The sequence below is a fragment of the Larus michahellis genome, chromosome 5 (assembly GCF_964199755.1).
Source record: "Larus michahellis chromosome 5, bLarMic1.1, whole genome shotgun sequence".
Classification (NCBI taxonomy): domain Eukaryota; kingdom Metazoa; phylum Chordata; class Aves; order Charadriiformes; family Laridae; genus Larus; species Larus michahellis.
Genome location: NC_133900.1, coordinates 41,552,161 through 41,564,688, shown reverse-complemented (window position 1 = coordinate 41,564,688; position 12,528 = coordinate 41,552,161). Strand labels below are relative to the sequence as shown.

Below are 12,528 nucleotides of genomic sequence, written 5' to 3'. Positions count from 1 at the left end.
CAAACCAGCCACGCTGAATTCCTGAATGAAATATTACAGAGCGGTATTTAGTAGATGTCTAGATGGGGGGGAGAGAGGGGGAAACCAGGACTGTCTTCTATCTGCTGTTTAGGGAGATAGTAAGGGATTCAGTCAAGTTCCTCCTCCTGTATTTTTTTTTTTTTTTAATTAAAAACCATTTTTTCATGTTGGTACCTCCAGATTAGAATTAAAAACAGCAGTCCCTCTTAATGGCTTATTCTAAGCGAGATAGGTTTTAGCTGTGTTTCCCCTGATCGTGCTGTGAAACCCAGACTGTTCCTCCACCTGACTCGCCCTTGCCGGGGATGAAAAAAAGAAGAAAGTTCCAATTTAGAAGTGTGCATACATGCACAAGCCGTCCCTAGGGGAGCGCTTAAGTGTTCTGATGAAAACTAAATTTGGCGTGGCCATTTTCTGACCCCTCAGAAAAAAGAAAAAAAAAAAAGACAGAGGCCTTCATGCATGCAGAGCTGCTAGAACGTGAACAGCCCTCCGCTGGGGAGGGGGCAAGGGGGGAGGCAGCAGCAGCTTTCCCCACGCTTAAAGCCACACACTGGAAACTATGAAAGCAAGGGGTTTGGCAGCTAAAAGACAGAGGATCGTTATCTGATAATTTGATATATATATATAATTGTATTATATAGGCTGATGTTTCTGATTCTCGTTCAAATTAGTGCCTGCCTTTTAGGAAAAATAAGCAAGTATGTGAGTGAATCCCCAAGCTGCTCTTTGACTTGTGTTAAAATATTATTTTTAATTAAAACGTGGCAGTCATCTGCATAGCAAAATAATCGGTAGATTCACCTTTTATTTTTTTTTTAAAACTTCGTTAATTCTCACAATGTTATTCTATTGATAGCACTATTTTCAGCAAGAGCAAATAGCTGCTTTACAGAGATGCTTTTCAGTTGAAAGGAAAACTGAGATGCTGGCAACGGGAATAGGAGTTGAAGAGGCATTTGCAAACCTGTCACTGTTTGCAAATCCTGGAGACGTGAGCTCACTACATACCACAGATAAGGATGATCAGACTTATCCAGTGTCACATGATAGCTTAGGTGTTTACAGGCTCTGATACAACAGCTCACCTGTCAGGGAAGGGACTCACAGCATCACAGCTGAGTACATCTCACTTAATAATACTTGGGGGGGGGGGCGGGGGGCGGTGCTAGGGAGGGAGTAATTTCACAAGAGGTAAAAACTAAGCCTCAGACATCCCTGCAGCTCCTTGCTTGCCCTGGGACCCAAACTGCCCGCTGCCTGTGGGGGAAGAGGAACGAGGGTGCCATGGGCAATAACCCGGGTGCTGCAGCAGGAGGGTGCAGAGGCAGAAAGAAGCCAGCAAGCCAGACAGAGAACGCTTGAGATGTCTAACTAGTCCACGTGAAGGACACTAAAATTACCGGATAAGCACATTTATAGTATATCAATGCTCTAAATAATTGCTGCTAAAAATGTGTGAAAGTTAATTTGAACTCCAGCTGAAAGCTTTCCGAAACTTATTCAGTATTTTGAACACGTTTAGTTAGCATCCTTATAGATGACAGCCTACGTAATACTCATAGGGATTTCTTTATTTCTTATGCAAATACAACCCAGATCAGAGGTTGCATTAATCGGGTGATTTATAGCTGACTGCTGAAAGCACTTCAAAAGAAGGTCCTGAAAACCCACAGTGAAACAGTGAATAATTTGAAATTAGCTAGATTCTGGAGGTTTGCTTCCAGAGACAGCCCCTTCAGCCAACCCCTGAAACGTAGGCCTTATGATCTTCACACAGTTTTTCTTTTAGTACAGACTACTGTTTTGAAAAGCGTGGTTAATTTTAAAATTTTACCTGGTTTCAAGACTCAGTATGGCAGCGAGTTTTACTAGTTTCAGTAAGAAAAAACAGTAAAGTTTCAGATTTGTTGCTTTTCACTTTAGCTTTTTATAATGTTACCTTAAAACTAAAGTTAAGCTGAAAAATGGTTGAAAACCTAATCTGAAAAAGTGCTATAAAGAATAACAAATTGTTTTGCAAATTTACTGCAAATGAGGGTAGGTGCTCAGGGCCTTTATAGCAGCAGATAATCGTGAATACTTTTCAGACTAGAATAGCACTTAGGGTGCTTTATGACCCTTTCATATATACTAAACAAGAGAAATGTGTTTATGAAATTTTCCTGTAAAGCTCTAGCTGTGTATTTATAAACTATATACACAAATACATAGATAAACAAAACTGGAACACAGAAGTAGTGTCAACAACAAAGTTCAGCTTGTTGCAGCAGTTCCTCTTTGCAGCATCTCCAGTACAGAAAGCTAGGAGGCTGGTACCTCATCAGAGCAGCTGAAAGAAGAGACCTTTATTTGGGAAAAAAAAAAAAATTCTCCTTATTTTATTTTTAAATTAGAAGTTCTCCTATTACTTTATCTTGGAAAACATTCAAAGATGAAAGCTTTTTTCCTAACCTACTTTTTTATCATTAAAAAAAAAAAAAAATAACTAATGAATGGTTTGAATAAAGACAGCTTTGCTTGTGCTTCATCTTAATGACGTCTGTGTTGCCATGGAGCTTACTGTGACATCACAAGATCTACATAATGGTCTCAAAGAATGAGAAGTAGTAGGAAAACATTACTTAAGAGGCAAGACCTTGTCTGAACACAGTTTGGCTTGTTAACATTCATGAAATTCATTAAAACAGAGGAGGATTTTTCCAACCTCATACAAAGCCTTTAGATGTTAGATCCTAAATGAAGACTGTTCTCTTGTTTTTTACCTTGAAAAACGTAAAGTAAGCTTCTTTAAGTCCCCCTGTAGACTTCCATAATTAAGGTATTAGAAATTGTCGTATTTTTAAAAAAAATTTAAAAATTAATAGCTTGACATGCCATCTAGGTTTTTAGTTGTAAAATAAGACCATACATATTGACATTTTCCACCCCCACTTATTAACTCACATGGAAGGCTAAACACATGACCTCAATAACTAGTTTCCATAAATCTTATTAGTACAATGCAGATATATTCAAGATATCTTTGTAATAAGTGCCCTATAAATGTAAATGAATAAACAACTAAAACGGTGAAGTAATACTGACAATTTTGTTTCAGCTATTTAGGTTATAATTTGAAAATAAATTATCCCTCACTTACCATGTTATACTAAAGCTAGTGTCCCTGGATTTATTTTTTAGAAACATTTGAAAATTTTAGCATTGTCTGAAAGAAAACTCCCAGACATTTTAAAGTCTTCTACAGTACGGAATAACATTTTGTTAAAAACACTATTTGTAGAAGAATTATAGTAGCAGAATCATGCTAATAATCAAAACAATAGTTTTGATTCCTTCCACCTTTCTACAGTCCTGCAAATACATCAGTAAGTAAGAGTTATTACTTCAGCTTATCAAGATTGTCCTTCACCAAAGATAAGTCCATAGAAGTTTAGATCACCCAAGTTCCACATAAGGCAAAGAAAAGGCTCTTCCCCGCATATACCCCAAACCTAAATGCAGCGACAGCCATCCCATATCACATTTATATCGGACTTCCCTCAAGATCTTTCTTGGACATTTTGTAATATATATCTATAAAAAGACTTTTAAGTCTTGCACTTGTAAGCACAGGATGAACTCTATAAGGTACCTCTTGACTTTTATGTAGAGTTCACAAATTATGGTAAGCATGATCTTCCACTCTCTATATTCTTCATTTAAATATAATTGTTCAGCAGTAACAAATTATCTCCAATTTCAAGATTTAAAATGGACCTCCTTGTCTAGTTAATGTTAAGGCTGTGAAAACTTCATAGCCTTGATGAAAATGGTCTTTTCCCCAGCATATCATGCCTAGACCAGCATCTAGACCTTCTTGCTCTGCAGTGCACTCCGTCCCCTCTCTCCACATGAGTAAACTTCTCCCTCTTTGGTATTCTTCATGCTATTTTTTTTGCACATGGTTCATTTTGTTGTTATTTTGGGGTAAGCAATGACCAGATAACTTCTCAGTTCATTACATGTATAAAACTTGCCTAGAAACCCTGTGAGCATGTAAAACAAACACGGTCTTCCTTTTGCCCTCAGCAAGAATCTCATGAAGTAACTGAGGGGTTTTTTAATGTTTTGCGGGTTCGTACTAAACCTCAAAAACTTAAATACTAGAGCATTGAATCAGAAGAAACCTTAAATCAGAAAGAATAGATTGCAGGACAGGTCATCTCACCATCTGCAGTATCAATTGTGAAAAAAACCAAACAGTTTCTTCTGATAGATATCTTAAATTAGCAATGTAAGCAGTAGTGAATATCCAGGTACAACAGGTCTCACATTTAACTTGAAAATAACCACGTACTTTATTACATAGGGAGTTCTCTCCTCCTTAAGTTCTCAAAAAAGAGCTCTCAGGTTTTTTCCACATACACATTTGTATGCAAGTAATTTACTATAATTTCAGATAACAGCTTTTTAATATTAAAATCAAGCCTGAAATTTTACAAAGAAAATAACAGTATAAGTGAGAACTGTTGAAATTAAATGAATATCACATAATTATAATGTACGGAAGAACAATAAAAGCAAAAGCAAAGAGGAACAATGTTTCCAAGATTGATTAGATGTTGTTCTCAATTACTTCAAATTGTGACATGCTCCATTAGAAACCTTAATGCTGGGATTAGAAAGGTCTCTCTAACCAATGAGACACAAAATAAGATAAAGAGAAGAGTCAGCAATAAAAACCATACTGTTTCAGGGCCAGTTTTCATTGCAGCACATTTTAGAAACCAGGTATCAACTAAGAAGCACCAATTCTTTTTCAACAATGAGGGTATGTCAACATCTTCAGGAAAAACAAGTTTTCAGTGGAATGCACGTTTTTCCCATCCATCCTATAGAGCATGCTAAAACATTCCCAGTAAAAACAAAAAGCCCACCATTTCAGCACATTTTTCAAACATTAAATAGCCACAATTTTAACGCCAACGTTTTAACATCTAAAAAAATGGGATGTAAGAGTTGGTATCATTCATAGAGGTCAAAGATTATATTTCCTCTGTCAGCTACCTGTCAAGGATTCTCTCCTTTCCTCTACTTACTTTCTGATATCATCCCCTATAAATCTAGTCTGTTAAACCTCTCTGCTTGCTTGATTTGAATTTTTCCTTAAGATGCACTCATGCTTACACAGAAAAGTTCTACTCTCCATGTTACCCCCAGATTTTGTGTTTTCCTTAGCATTGACCTACATCCTATACTCACATCCCACTGAAAAAATTTTATTATACTTATTCTACATAACAAGCATTTCGATTTTTTTTATAATTGTTGTTGTTGTTAGAGGCGAACAGTGGCAGGAAATGCCATCTGGACTTAGCTTAACAATTACCGTGCGTGAAACAATGAGAAACCGGACCAGAACAAGGACTTCTTGAATCTACAAGCTCTACACCATCAATTAATGGTGTCTCTCTATAGAAAGTGCATGAAGTTGTTCTGAACATTCCACCAATACCCTTGAGCATCAGCAGGTGATCCAGACTCTCTCAAGTCCATCATCAGGTCTTTCATATGGAAAGAGACAGAAGTCTGTAGCTCTAGGATTTAAACCTAGAAACCAGTACAAGGCTTGCATTTGTCAGCTTGTGAGGGCTTCTTGGCTTCTCTCCTAGGATAGAGCATTTCCATCCCTGAACCCTCCGCCTTAAGAGGAAAACAGACACATTTGGGCTCACTTAAAAGTTATTCAGGTCATTTGACACTTTCTGCTTCTTTGTTTGTTACCTTCCCATCTCCTCATTACAAACTTGGAAGAAAGCCTGGTAGCACTGGCCCCCACTACACTGGATTTCTATTTTTATTTTCAAAAGATGCCAGCATAATAGATTAAGTCCCTTAACATTTTATCAGCTGTGCAAGAACAAAGTTCCAGTAGCGTTGAAATAATTGTTTTGACAGGAACAATGCCAGACACCACCCAATCTCATCATTTAGAAACTGTGTGCTCTTCTGTTTCTCAACACCTCAGATACTGGCAGCACACTTGGAAGATGACCAATTTCAAACCTCAATGAACTCTTAAATTATTCAGCAGAACAGGAGACTGGTAGAATAAAGCAAAAACGTACATAACACCAAACTCATTTAGCTGTAAAAAAAAAAAAACCACAAACATTTTTAGTATTCATACTTAAAAAGCTGTATACCAATTTCTGCAAACAGTAAGGATGGTCTCAGCTGACATTACTGGTTCAAGCAGCATGTGCTCTGCACCACGAGCTTTGCTGTAACAGCAGGTGATACAACAAGACAAGGCCCCATTAATTTATGGCTTGGGTAATTCAGCTACACCTGGAGTTGGCTGTGTCTGAGGGGAAGAAGCCAGATTCAGAGGGCTTGAAAGCCTCCCTGCACGCCCTCCCTGCTAGCCAGCCCTCGGGTAGCTGAGTGCAGGGACAGACCCACGGCAGCTCCAGCTCCTCCGGCACCTCATGAGGAAGGAGAGTGATGCCACCCATCAGCGAGCTCCAGGCTTCACTGGTAACACTGGCCATGATACTAACGGAGATGAACAGATTCAAGGTAGATGGCCAGATCAGGCACTCCCAATAAAACGCTCTCCCTTGTAAGCAAGCTTTTATTTTCTACAGGAGTTTGAGTCTCAAAAAGTATTCACAGTCACATGCACTGTGATAATCTAATTTTGTGCTTGCAGGTAACAGTAAACATCTGCATTCCCAAAGGACATACACAGTCTTTTAGGTGGATGCAGATGGTACAAAGCAATTAGTGTTGCTTTCTCAATGTCTATTTAAAAATCCATTGCGAGTAATTAACGGTAGACATATACTCAATCATAAATGGACTGATATCTCCACTACTTCTTCCAACTTCTTTCTTCATCTTGTGATCTCACTCTGTCCTAGATTAAACCATTATGATCACTCTCACTCTCCTTCATGCTTCAGCTGCAGCTGATGGACTAAATTCTGAAGCAAGGCATTCAAACCAGACAGAAGACAAGATGGCACTGAGGGTCAGCCCATGGCAGTACCAGAACTCTATACCTTCCCACCAGCCTTGAGAGACAGTCATTAGCGTGGCTTCAGAACAGCGCTAGCCAGATACAGAAGTAATGAAGCAACAAACAGGTCATGGAAAAACCCAGCAGAATCAACTAGCAGCAAAAAAATAAAGTTGAATATTAAAGACCAAGAGTTCCAAGGGCAAACTAAATCCAAAGCACACATTTTCAAGTAATTTCTTAAGTAGACTTTAAACCATAACCTGAGGAGTTATTTTACTTTATAAGGATCCAATGTATGGTCTTTGTGTTTCCATCATGGCGCTGTAAAACCTTAGCCATAAGGAAAACTCAAACAGGGAAAAGCCCGGTAAGCTCAGCACAGCCCTTGATCAGCTCCCTCTGCAACTTAAATAACTAAACCAGCAGTTCACAGAAGTACAACCCTGAGCCTCCCTCAAATCCGTTGTTCTAAAACTCTCAGTTTCCTGCTCAGGGCAAAAAAAATAACTAAATCCCTTTTTAGTCAAATTCAAAATTTATCTTGGTTTAAATATTTGTGTATATTGGTCAGTCTCTTTCATTTAAAGCACCAGTTTTGTTCTCTCACCCCATGAGCTTCAGACAGCAATAGCCATTATTAATAAACCCTAAATTGCAAACATATTAGGGTCATATATTGAGAGGAGGATTTTATTCACCCAAGAGATTGTTCAAAGACAATTCTCTACTCAAAATGTATCATCAGTTAGATATACGTAAACCACACCAAAAGGCACATCCCAGGCATCACAAAAATTAGGAAGTATTTTTCAGGATACATAAAGCTGTATAAATGCATGTACGTAGCCACGAGCTCTGCTCCAGCATTATTATACTCATATGCACTTTTTGTCAAAATAAATAAAAAATTGCCAAAATCCCAAACACATTTTCTTTTGAGAGAGGTTACTTCCTTAAGCTAATCAGGACACACCTGGACAAGGACAAATCTTTTTTTGCACAAATTTAGTTTTGTTATTGCTTCAAACACATTCAAAGCAAGTCCACAACTTCTTCAATGGCTCTCCAGTAGAATTTGATACTCCATTCCGTCTTTTAAGTTGTTTTAGTATAGGAAAGACCAGTCATCAATATTCAAATAGGTACCCCCCTTTTAATTTTGAAGAGAGAAAAAGCAGATGTAATCTCAACTTCAAAAATGAATCTTTTAGCTAGAGGAAAAAACTTAAATCTGTAAAATTTGTGAATTTGGCAAAGGGAGGGCAGCTCTCCATCGCCATGTGCAACGGTGAGGGGATAACTGGTTGGATGTGAGCAGGAAGGAAGGAAAAGAAGAGGCTACAGCAAGGAAAGCGCATACATGAGTGAGTAGTTAAAGACGAGCAAAGCCAGGTTTGCATGTGGCAAGTCAGCATTGCAGCTTGCCCGAGCAGCACAGTACACACAATCCAGACGGTCTTGGAAGAATTCTAGGAGAAAACAGAAAACCCCAAGCACCAGAGCCCTACCAGTCTGAGAAAAACTGCCCAGCAATTCTGTATTTTGTTGCTGGTAAGAGTTTGTTGCATACTCCAGTCGTGGAAGCCACGGGCAAGCACAAGGTTAGCTGTGGGAGATCCAGGAGACGTTTTTGTAGTGCAGCTCCAAGGCAAATAAGATGAAAGACCACGGTAAAATTTACACTAGAAGCAAAGTCCTGGAACAAAAACCACACGGGAAGTCCAAGCAGCTGAGCAAATGTGATGAGAGCATGGAGCAGTCCTAGGGATGCTGGAGGCCATTCCAAAAGATATTTTGAGGGACTGTCACATTACTGCTGTCAGTGGCCACGTGAAAACACAGGAGAACCAGGACAACCTTCAGGGAATCGTACTTTCTGCTCATTTATTTTCTGGACCTTCGTACATAAACTGCATTCTACCATGTGAACTGCTTCAGGGTACAGAAGCTCATGGGAAACAGTGAGGGGACCAAGTGTTAATTTCGCTATTTTAGTGGTCGTGGTGGGAAGGGGGAATGTTTAGTTTGACCATAATATGTGCCTGATACGTTAAAGAAAAGGAGAAGTATGACAACTGTTAATAGTAAAATATGGGGGGAATCTTCCTCACATTAAGCTGTCAGAATAAATTTCACTGTTGCAATTTACAGAAATTAAATAGGAGAACAAGATTAAGCTTTACATTGTGTCACCAAAAATATGGCAGCTTTAATCGGTGCATCCCTAAGAGAAAGAAATCGGCCAAGGGACGCAGGAGACCTGCATGGTTGAGCAGGGAGCTTCAGAAAAAGCTCAAGTGGAAGAAGGAAGTTTATAATAAGTGGAAGAAGGGACTGACCCCTTGGGAGGATTACAAGAATGCCACCAGAGCGTGCAGGGATGAAACAAGGAAAGCCAAGGCCGCCTTGGAATTAGACCTGGCTAGGGACATCAAGCACAACAAAAAGAGCTTCTACAAGTATATTGGAAGCAAAAGGAAGACCAGAGAAGTTGTAGGCCCACTGCTGAATGAGGCAGGAGTCATGGTGACGGAGGATGTGGAGAAGGCAGAGTTACTGAATGCCTTCTTTGCTTCGGTCTTTTCTGCTCGGCCCAGCCCTCAGGAGTCCCAGGCATTGAATAAAGTAACAGGGAAAGAAGACGACTTCCCTTGGGTTGAGGAGGAGCGAGTGAGGGACCAATTAGATCATCTAGATATTCACAAGTCCATGGGCCCTGATGGGATGCACCCGAGAGTGCTGAGGGAGCTGGCAGAAGTCATTGCTGGGCCGCTCTCCATCATCTTTGAAAAGTCCTGGAGAACAGGCGAGGTGCCTGGGGACTGGAGGAAAGCCAATGTCACTCCAGTCTTCAAGAAAGGCAAGAAGGAGGAGCCGGGGAACTACAGGCCGGTCAGCCTCACCTCCATCCCTGGAAAGATGATGGAACAGCTCGTTCTGGGTGTCATCTCAAGGCACGTGGAGGAAAGGAAAGCTATCAGAAGTACTCAGCATGGATTCACCAAGGGGAAATCATGTCTGACTAATCTGATAGCCTTCTACGATGGCATGACTAGATGGATAGATGAGGGGAGGGCGGTAGATGTGGTCTACCTTGACTTAAGCAAGGCGTTTGACACAGTCTCCCACAGCATCCTCATAGGGAAGCTTAGGAAGTGTGGGTTAGATGAATGGACAGTGGGGTGGATAGAAAACTGGTTGAAAGACAGAGCTCAGAGGGTTGTGATTAGGGGCACAGAGTCTAGTTGGAGACCAGTGACGAGTGGTGTTCCCCAGGGGTCAGTACTGGGTCCAGTCCTCTTCAACATATTCATCAATGACCTGGATGAGGGGATAGAGTGCACCCTCAGCAAGTTTGCTGATGACACCAAGCTGGGTGGGGTGGCTGACACACCGGAAGGCTGTGCCGCCATACAGAGAGACCTGGACAGGTTGGAGATCTGGGCAGAGAGAAACCTTATGAAGTTCAACAAAGGCAAGTGTAGGGTGCTGCACCTGGGAAGGAACAACCCCATGCACCAGTACAGGTTGGGTGCTGACCTGCTGGAGAGCAGCTCTGTGGAAAGAGACCTGGGAGTCCTGGTGGACAACAGGATGACCATGAGTCAGCAATGTGCCCTTGTGGCCAAGAAGGCCAATGGCATCCTAGGGTGCATCAAGAAGAGTGTGGCCAGCAGGTCAAGGGAGGTCATCCTTCCCCTCTACTCTGCCTTGGTGAGGCCGCACCTGGAGTACTGTGTCCAGTTCTGGGCTCCCCGGTTCAAGAGGGACAGGGAACTGCTGGAAAGGGTGCAGCAGAGGGCTACAAAGATGATTGGGGGACTGGAACACCTCTCTTATGAGGAAAGGCTGAGGGATTTGGGTCTCTTCAGTCTGGAAAAAAGACGGCTGAGGGGTGACCTTATCAACACTTATAAATACTTAAAGGGTGGGTGTCAGGAGGATCGGGCCAGGCTCTTTTCAGTGGTGCCCAGCGACAGGACAAGAGGCAATGGGCACAAACTTGAACATAGGAAGTTCCGCCTAAACATGAGGAGGAACTTCTTTACTTTGAGGGTGGCAGAGCACTGGAACAGGCTGCCCAGAGAGGTGGTGGAGTCTCCAACTCTGGAGACATTCAAAACCCGCCTGGACACATTCCTGTGTAACCTGCTCTAGGTGACCCTGCTCTGGCAGGGGGGTTGGACTAGATGATCTCCAGAGGTCCCTTCCAACCCTATGATTCTATGATTCTATGATTGTGCAGGTCAAAATTCTTTAAAACTCTGAACTGTAAATTTTCCCAAAATAATAAGTTAACTGAAAAAAAATCCATCTTATCTTATGAACCCTATTTGCTGGCTGATGGCTTGGCATTTGAACAAATACAAGACAAACTATATTACAACAAGGAAATAAAATTATACTTATGCTATTTTCACAAAACAGATGTAGTTTAGATGTTAAGGTTTCCAAAGCAAGTTACACGATCTAGGACCTCATGTATTCCAATATTCCATCTTGAACATATTTTTTTTCATTTTGAATTAAAGACTTGTCAAGTAGCCAGTTACAAGTAGTTTTACAAGTTACCCAGGACATTATAGAACTTTGGCAAAATTGGCAGCTATATGACACTCCTTTCAAACTATTTCAAGTAGCAGTTATTTGACCATATATAGCGCATTACAAAGCTGCTTATTTTTGGGCTGCTATACTATTATTTGTTTCTGGTTTGAGTGGGAAAGCAGTGGGGTGGTCATTTCTTATGCTTTTAGACAGCTTGGTGTTTGGGGTTTTTTTAATTTTTTTAAGATGTTCCTCTATATATTATCTGTCTGCCAAACCTACTCATCACTCCCTCTCCCCAAAGAATTTTAAATGGTATCTAACACTAGCAATCAAAGATGTGGAAACAATGATTTGGAAGGAAAAAAAAAAAGTTTACCTGACACAAAATACACAACAAAAGAGCATTTCCAGTGTTATCTACCAACCCGCATGGTGGATATACTCTAAGGATGCTATATCTGAAACTAATGCGACTAAATTAGGTAATAGTGGCCCCAAATGCAGATAATATGCTGAGCATATGCAGTCAAATGCACTGAAGTACTTCCCAGTGTCAGCTATAAATCTGATGATAGCACTTCATCCTGTTCCTCATAGGTTCACATGCCAACAGCCATGAAGTTAAGAGCAGGATGGAATTCAGCACAGAACCCTCCAGAACGGCAGGCAGATCTATTCACCAGGGCTATCTGACTTAGCCTAACTAGGTACTACTTTTACCTTGGCTTGTACAGACATACATTTTAAAAGAGTGAAACCCAACAAAGAATAGCAAATGCTCTTGAAATTGAAGCTGAGCTCGACAAAGCCAGGAGGACAGGCAAGGGGAAGCCCTCAGTCTAAGCAGCACCGGCAGCTCCCAAGGTCCCTCTGGGACAGCTGGGTGCAGCCCAGAGAACCTGGGCAAAGGGATTTACTGCAGGTGCATGGGCCAGGCTGTCAAAAAA

At 40.9% G+C, this 12,528-nt stretch overlaps 1 protein-coding gene across 3 annotated transcripts in view; it reads right to left on the bottom strand.

Annotated features, from left to right (window-relative positions):
* RAPGEF2 (Rap guanine nucleotide exchange factor 2) overlaps positions 1 to 12,528 on the bottom strand; it is a 197,318-nt gene that overhangs the window by 101,326 nt on the left and 83,464 nt on the right. The gene's annotated exons all lie outside the window — the stretch shown is intronic.